Source organism: Acanthopagrus latus, chromosome 11, assembly GCF_904848185.1.
Source record: "Acanthopagrus latus isolate v.2019 chromosome 11, fAcaLat1.1, whole genome shotgun sequence".
NCBI lineage: Eukaryota > Metazoa > Chordata > Actinopteri > Spariformes > Sparidae > Acanthopagrus > Acanthopagrus latus.
Genome location: NC_051049.1, coordinates 11,433,858 through 11,442,687, shown reverse-complemented (window position 1 = coordinate 11,442,687; position 8,830 = coordinate 11,433,858).

Below are 8,830 nucleotides of genomic sequence, written 5' to 3'. Positions count from 1 at the left end.
ATGTATTAACATTTGTAAGCAGAATAAACCCTTGCTTTAAAAAACTGACATTAAATGTACCTTGTCCCTTGAATATTCACATTCAATAAAGATTTTATAGTACATTACAAACTAGTTATAAGCAGTTGTAAGAACATTTTTTATTGTTATAAATGTTTATTGTTTAAAATGTGGTGTGTTACATTACAGTGCTGGTGGACCCCCATGTTTGAAAAAACGCCATCAAAAAGTGCCCTCTTGTTTGCCCTCCCAGAGGACAAAACATAGTGAGGTGCCCTCTCTTCACTATAAATATATCACAACTTTTCTGCGTGTGGTTTGATGTGGTGCCCTTTATATTTTGTTGCCTCTGTTCCTATCTTGGTTTCCCCTATGGTAGATAAAACATGATTACGTGCCCTATTAGATGCCCTCCCAGTGGACAAAACACAGTGAAGTGCCCTCTCTTTACTATAAATATATCATGAGTTTCTGCATGTGGTTTGATGTGGTGCCCTTTTTATTTTTTTGCCCTTGTTCCTCAAACATCCTGACTTTGCCACTGCAAAGCAGTATGTTGGTGTTCATTATCCATTAATTTACCAGCATCCTGTAAAAGCAGTTGACAATTACATCATAAAAACCTAAAATGGTCTTATATCCTATTAAAACAAAATTATAGTGTGTCATAAACTAGTGGTTCCTAAACATTTTCACATCAAGGACCTCCAATCTAACACAAGTTAGACCACCATCCCCCAAAATTTTGCCTCAGGGTCCACCTCAATAGAAAGTACACTTGACCAAAATAATCATACAATATGTAATTCCCATCTTTGTTGTGGGCACCCTGGAATCTCCTCAATGACTCCCGGGGGGTTGGTGAACCCTCACTTGAGAACCATTGTTATAAACCATTCAAAAATGAGCGTGACTAAAGGGAGAGTTACACCATCCAAAGATTTCCAAAAACATCGTTCACAAAGACAACATTCATCACTGTCCCAAGAAATCTCCACAAGATCAAGTGTTCATTTATGGGTTGAAACGATTTCCATTCTTCTTAAACTAAATAAACCACAAAAAACACTATTAGATTATCTTACATTATATTGTAACAAAGCTCAAAACAAGGGTGTTTTTTCTGAGCTCATGGAAAGACTCTGTGTACGTCAATCACAATTTGATATTCTTGATTACACAGTTGTTTTTTGGTATTTTTATTACATTCTTGAGATACGTTCCCTTTAATGAAAAGTCGTTGTCGTGTATAAAAACATACGTAATGTACGCATTGCTTTTGTCAAAACAACACAAATAATGTAAGTGGTGTGGGATCATGGCAGTTGTTGCCTTCATTGTGTATTGTTCATGAAAATCCGTCTATGTGACACAGGCTCATTCACGGACAAGGTAACCCAGCAACCGTGATGTCAGGTGTTCAGACACATTTTTGTAAGTCTGGTAAGCACACAGATGGTTTAATATCTGACTTTTGGACAAGAGCTCATACTTATTACAAGAAATTGACCTTTGGGTGTCTGTAATTAATAAAAAAGATGTCTAAAAATGTTATTGCAAAGACTTTTATTCTGGCTCCCCTACTGAATGTTCCCCAAAGTCGTTGAATTGACGTCTTTCAGACATGTGTCAGGTTTTGACACTTTCATACAAGTTAAAGGAACAAGTGACCAAAAGAAATGCACCATTTTCTTGGATAAAATGACACATTTCCTTGTGCTTGAACATTGTTAAGTAGGCCTACAAAGCTCAGCTAAACAAAGCATTAATCTAGTCATTTTGTAGACTTTTCAAAGCAGGAATGTTAATTATTATATCTTTAAAAGAGAGTGCTTTCGAGTTCTCGTGATTTTTTTGGGTCATCCATGAGCTCAGGCAGCGCTCGTTCTCAAATATTTTTTAAATGATATATTTGACTTTTCTGTTTGAGTTGACAGCAGAATATGAATGAAACAAAAAACAAGAACACGTCATCACAAAAACTGGGAGAATTGGAAGAACATCATAACAAACCAAGAGAAAGATGTGAGAGACCACATGTCAAAGATTGGAAAAAAAAAATAAAAAATTAACAAATCTCTTTCCTTCTTGCATAATCAAAATAAAAGGAAAAATGTCTTGAAATGTGCTTGAATTAATCAGTGACATCAGCAGTATCTATGAAAATAGTTTCAGTCAGTGACATAACACACTGAACAATCGTGGCACCGAAACAAAACATCAAACTGATCCATGACAGAAGTATCCTTTCCAAACCAACATGACACCATGAAGCAAACATTTAACCAGATTGGCACCAAAACACAAACACTTTGCATCCACGCTCCAAACTTTCCACACAGCAAATATGCTGAACGACTGTGCGAGGCTATAGACGAGAACCCACAAATATGTAATCCCCAGGTCCAGAAGTTGGCGTCAGTGCTCTACATACCATTATGATATTATACTGTGTGTTCTTATATGATTACAGTAACCCTCAAGTAACCCCTTTTTTAATCATAGTGCAGTGGCAGCTCAGCCAGACGGGCACAGCCAGCCTGCTTCTGTCCCCGTCTCGTCGCCGCTCTGTTTATTTAAGCAAGGACCTCTGCCACCTGGTAATGTTTTCCCTCCTCAGTGAGGTAATGAGGATACTCTGCCATGGTCTCTGCTGTTGGATGCTCTTAGTCACGGGCCGGATGAGAGACACACAGACAGAAAAAGAGAGAGAGAGAGAGTGAGTAATAATCCCTTAGCTCCCTCTAGTGCCTCCACAAAGACAGTTAACACGTGTGAATAACAAAGAATACATGCACAAACATGTCCCCCCCCCCATCCAAAAAAAATGTGATGGAGGAAGGTTTCCTGACCTTTCAAACTTGCAGTCTAGCAATTGTTCCTGCACACAGCTGTCGACATCGAAAGGGTCAGAGATCAGAGTGAGTCTGCTTGTGTTGTGATTTGCTCGGAGGCACGCAGCCAGTCATCTCTCGCACCAAACTCGCAAACTAAACTGAAACGAGAGCACATAAATAAATGTCTAAACAAGAGGAAAGCGACTTTACTTGGTGTGTTAGTCACTAGACTCTGAACTTCCTACTCAGTTTCCCAAAAAGAAAAAAAAAACAACACAGCCTCACCCTGTTGGCGCAATGTCAGGCTTCAACGCCGGGTCCTCCAGTCTATTCTACGATACGTTCTCATTATTCAAATGGCTCGTGTATCCCCTCCTATGTTGCAGCAAAAACATCTGCTTTGTAATTTTGGTCGGGTGCTTGACATAAAGCCATTTGTCTCCCTCTGACTGAGCCTTGGATGACAGATAGAGCAGAACTGGATCATTTATTTAGTTATGTTTGGGATGAGTGTGTGTTTTAAAGACTGCCAAGCTTTTTGGGTTTTTTTAAACTGTGGTCACAGAGAAAGCGTAGCTCGAATAGCAATGCTTTAAATAGCAGGGTAAATCCTTCATAATTAGGTTCGATGAATAGAAAGAAATGTGATGCAAGAACTCAAGCAACACAAATACGCAAAATACACGTTGGATTTTTAAGTAAACGTGGGCATGAAAAAATTTGGGATTGTTGCACTTCTTCACCAGGTTCATTTAAAGGGACATGGACCCAAATATTCCATTAATAATCAGAATAAATGCCCAATCAGAATTTAAATGTCTCATGTAAACAGCTCAATTGGACGAGACTGATCGGATATGGATGATTTTGAATCAGGCTGAGAGAGGGAGTAAACCTTTGATATTCAGATCAATAGGAAACTATTAATCATGTAAACACTAACTGTGATCGTTTTTTCTCTCTGGTTGGATTAAATACACTCTTCCTGTGCAGGCACACGAGGGGGTAACATCACAGGTGATGCTGCTGGCAGGAGGCACAAAAACATGGCATCAAAACAAAGCAGGTCTGTGGCCGATACAAGTTCAAAATTAACAAATATAAAAATTGATTAAAATCAAGCCCACAAACATTACAAGGCTAAAAGTGTTAAATGGCAAAGGTGGTTCAGACTCAGACAAGTGGAATGATCTAATGTGAGAGTTACGACTGGCGAACATGATGGTGATTAGATTCTGATTAAATGCTCAAGGTGTTTCAGTCAGTTTGGAGAAATATCACAGAGTAAACACAGCTGTTGTGTCACTATTGGGCGGGTATGAACTCGAAGTCCAACATACTCTACCACACCGTGTCACACCATCATATTTCATGTTGAAAATGTTTGCTGCATTTTCCTCAGATATCCTCCAGTTGCTCTGCCTTAAATCTTGGGGACTTACAGAGTTACCCTGGTGCTAAAGTAACTGCTAACTGCTGCAAACTGTAGCTCCTGCTAGCTGGTTAGCTCACCTGACATTACGTCTGACAGTATCGTTAAAGAAACCCTGGATTGGTAATTACGACAGTAGTGTCGCACTCAGAATTTTTTTGGGGGGGCGGGCAAAAAATGCTAATTCTTGCATAATGTTGCTTTAAGAAGTGGATTGAATTGGATTGAACTGCTGTGAGCCCCAAACGTGAGTTATTATTATAGGCACAGCAGTAGTTTTCACACAGGAGAGCGCTGAGGCCTGCACTCCTAAACTTTCAGTTCCAAAGACATGATATGCGTGTGTGTGTGTGTGTGTGTGAGTGGGTGTGTGAGTGGGTGGGTGGTTTAAGACTTCGTGCCTCCCTAATGGCTGTCAGGGTGATGTACAGCTGGAACTGATACTGCTTGATCATGTGGAGGAAGCCTGTGCACGTGCCTGTTTGTTTCAGCGTCACGGGAGAGCTCGAACCAGCAGATGGTGCTCTTGATTTATCCTTGAAGATCTCCTTCTTACTCACACTCTTACTCACTCCTCACTCTCACTCCAGTGTTCACACAGACACACACACACACACACACACACACACACACACACACACACACACACACACACAGTCTTGTCCTATGGGTCCTGACAGTGTGAGGGAGAGCCACTCATCCTGGTCAGATGATTGAGATTGTCGAAATTGTCTCCTTGAAACTGGCAGCCGTGGCCTCCTCAGCACCGCCGGGCTGAAGTCACGAGTCATGCTCCGGGCTCCGACTGCTTGCTCAGCTAATGTGAATTTGGCAGACTGCAGTAAAATACAATACAAGGGCAGAACCATAAAGCAATCATTGCTCTCCGGCTATCCATTTCAAGCCTCCGCACTCTGCTGGTCACTTCGGTGACGTGTGCAATGCACAAACACTTTCCGGTGAAGCTGAGCCGTCAAAATCGCGCTCTTGAAATGAAAGTAGAGTCATCCAGACGTTTGCATAACTGTTCACGGATAAATTATGGCGTGTTTACACAGAACAATTAGCATCCTGGGATTTAAGTAGGTCACTTCTTTTGGATGTGCAGCGTGAATGCAAATGCATCCAATTCCACCTTCCTAAAGCCTTGGCCTCCCCCTCAAGTGAGTTGCTTTTTTGCCAAGGTAATCCACAGTATGGATCTGCATGGAGAGGCTTTACATACAAATTGACGGGGAGGAGGGAGGGAGAAGAGCCGCGGGCCCGACTTAAGATACACAAGAGTATAGTCGGTGCATCGAAGATGGATGGGAAAAAATGGCACTTCACAACACTGAGCAAGGGCAAGATGGCTGCCGGCGCTGGCACACATGGGAACAAGTATGTTTAGAGCTACTAGAGGTAGATTAGTCCAGAGTGGGTATTAGGCAGCGAGCAAATGCTGGAGAGAGTTAAGACACAAAGGCCTGCTGGGCATCCAGGCAGAGATCCATCCCTTTGCCTCTCAGAGTTGACTCAGACGCTCTATGTGGGCAACGTTACGTGCATGTACACACACACACACAGAAACACACAAATACACAGATACGCATGGTTGGTTTGAAGCAGATGACAGACAGAGGAAGCTGCCAGTATAAAAGAAGTAGTAGAAAAATCTCTCGATTCATGAAATTGAGAATCTCTCCAAGACTTTATGTTTTAATCACTGAATGACGACAGCTTCATTGATTAAGCCGTTCCACCAGCAGGCCAGTAACATTTCACCAACATCACTGCGGTGTCTTTCTTGCTGCACTTCTGGGTCGGATGACACACAGTAATTCTCGTATATGTACAATAATTTTGTGTAGACTGTGATGATGAACTTGATTCGTCAGCAGGGCGACTCGATTGTGGAGTTTGAAATTTCTCTCTAAGGTGTTCCGTGTAAAAGCGGCAGGTCAGACATTTACGCCCTTTTGTTCTTGTGGTTACGTCTAGCATTTGATACTTTCCCCCAAAATACGACCATTTCTGCTGCACATTCACACTCTTATTCTTTTAGCAAATTTTGCACAAAACTTGACACCTTTCTTACCTCTTATCAGTCATTGTGCCACTGGAACTATTGAATCGTCATAGAAAAAACTAAAGGTAGGCAAAAACCTAATCACAGTCCTGTGCTCCAGCTTATCAATGCTTATCAGACTGCAGCTAGTCACATCACATTCGTCCTAATATGTTTATTACCTGACTTTCAGATTGGGAGTTAAAGAGGATTGTGGTGGAGTCACATGTGACAAGGCTGCAAAACCAGTGACAGCAGCTAGAAGCTGTCTTTCAACATTTGTAAGCATGACAAGACTGGATATTTTTTAAGGAGACCTTGAGACCGCCGCATATGAAGCAACCATTACAGGTATTTTAAGCCAAACCATGATGATTTCCTAACACTAAGTGTTTTTTGTGCCTAAACCTAACCAGAGCAAACGCACAATATTGTCACAAAATAAGGATGAAAATTGAACCTCATCATTGGCAAAGTTACAACATAAAGAAACCAAACACATCAGCTCTATCTCTGGTCCTGTAGAAATGTTCTTTGCTGACATTTATTCTGCCGATCTGGTTGCCTCACTTCGAGCTTCTGAGGTGTGGCGCCTTATGCAAGCTGCGAGGTTCACTGCTGAATCACTGCCATCACTCCCAGACTTGTGGCATCTCTTTTAATGCATGGATTACCACTAGACAACAGCTTAATCCAAGTCATGAATGTGTCTCTGCATCAGCTATGTTTGCAAGCAGTGCAGTAATATTCTCGTCTGTGACAAACAAACTCCTGACTTGTCATCATTAAGACAAATGTTCGAGCTATGAATGTGAATTTGGCTCAGATTTGTTTGAGGATTTGGATATTTGACGCCAAGAACATGCTGTACCCTAATAAGGACTCTCACACTTTGGGCACACACACACACACACGCACACAGCACGGAGGAGTGGGCTCTTTATTGGTACTTACGTCAGGGTGGAAAGAACATTTTCTTGCCCATATTCCTGTCTGAGGTTAACGGGCAACATCCGTCTCTTCCTCGCTCGCTCTCTCCCTCCCACATTCTCACACTCCCAACTCCCTCATCTTAATTTCTCGCTCCTACCCTGCCCACCTCTCTCTCTCTCTGTCTGCCTTCACCACATATTTATTTCCCTGTGTAGGACAGCGTTGCTGCGAGCACTGGCCTACAGGGACCCTTTTCACGCGGCTGAAGTGCACAGCGGCTGCAGATTATAACCTTATGTGCCCCGGCAAGTGAGTCATGCGAGGTAAAGAAGGAGCTGCGTGTTATTTGTTAGCGGGAGACAGTTGAGTATTGAAGAGGGAGCCGGGCCACAGAGTGTGTTCCGCTTCATAATGTGCTAATCAACTTAACCACTGACACTCACTCACAGCACTATGGCATCCAGTCCCACAGGGGAGAACATTAGGGCCCAGCACAGGAGCAGATATCGATTCAGTACTGTGGGTTGTTTTTGTTTTTTTTGTTTTTTTTATAAACGAACACGTCATACAGCGGTTTGAGAAGAAAGGTTGCTCCGCCATCATCAGTATTATCGCTATCAATCAATCGATAATTGCAAAGACGAATCGTAACTGTCCTGATTTATGAAGATGGATGACGTCTGTTATTTATTGCTCTTCCTTGTTTGTTGGAATTCTCTCAGTTAGATACAGAACTCAACAAACATGAGAGCTATTTTGGTTTCTGGTGATATCTTATCATTGATTTCCCTGCAGTACACTCTCATAACAGGCCATAAAAGAATGAGTAATTACCAACAACAACCCAGACAGTTTCTGAGCTGCCACATGTCCCGATTTGTGTTTCTTGTCTACCACTTTATATCTGCAATAACATATTTTGGCCACTCAGAGGCAGCAGAAACATATCATTGCCTTATAATGTTGATATGATGTTTACACATCCTGCAGATACAAAGCAAATATTAGCATTTATATGGAGCCAATGTTTCATTTGATAAAAGTAAGTTCAACAGTCTCTCTCTTTAAACTCCATTTTTGGTCGCCTCCTCTCCCAAGGGGAACATCTGGCTATTTAGCTGCGAGATTTATGGTAAGCTCTTTGAATTGACTGTTAAAAAGATGCTAAACTGGCCTCCACAGTCACTGGGCAGACTTTGAATTCATTTATCTTCGAAAATTCTTTCATAAATCATGTTTTTTTGTTAACTTTTCCACATTGTTTTCACTTGAACCCAGGGAGAAAAAAAATTAAGACATTCAAAAATCCCTCCTCCTCCCTCCATGACCTTAAATTGTGTAATTTTGCCTGCTAGACTGCAGTACTGACACTCTGCCAGCAGGTGGCACAGCGCAGTTTTGGTGCTCTGAGTGAATCTGCTCCTACTGCTTGGCTTCAGGCAGCATGACCACAGGAAAATAGACCTGACTTCACACTCCTCAGTACACTGCAAGCACGACGGCGCTCCATTACTCAGCTTGTAGCCACACGCGCACACACACACGCACGCACACACACACACATCACAGATGCCAAAGACA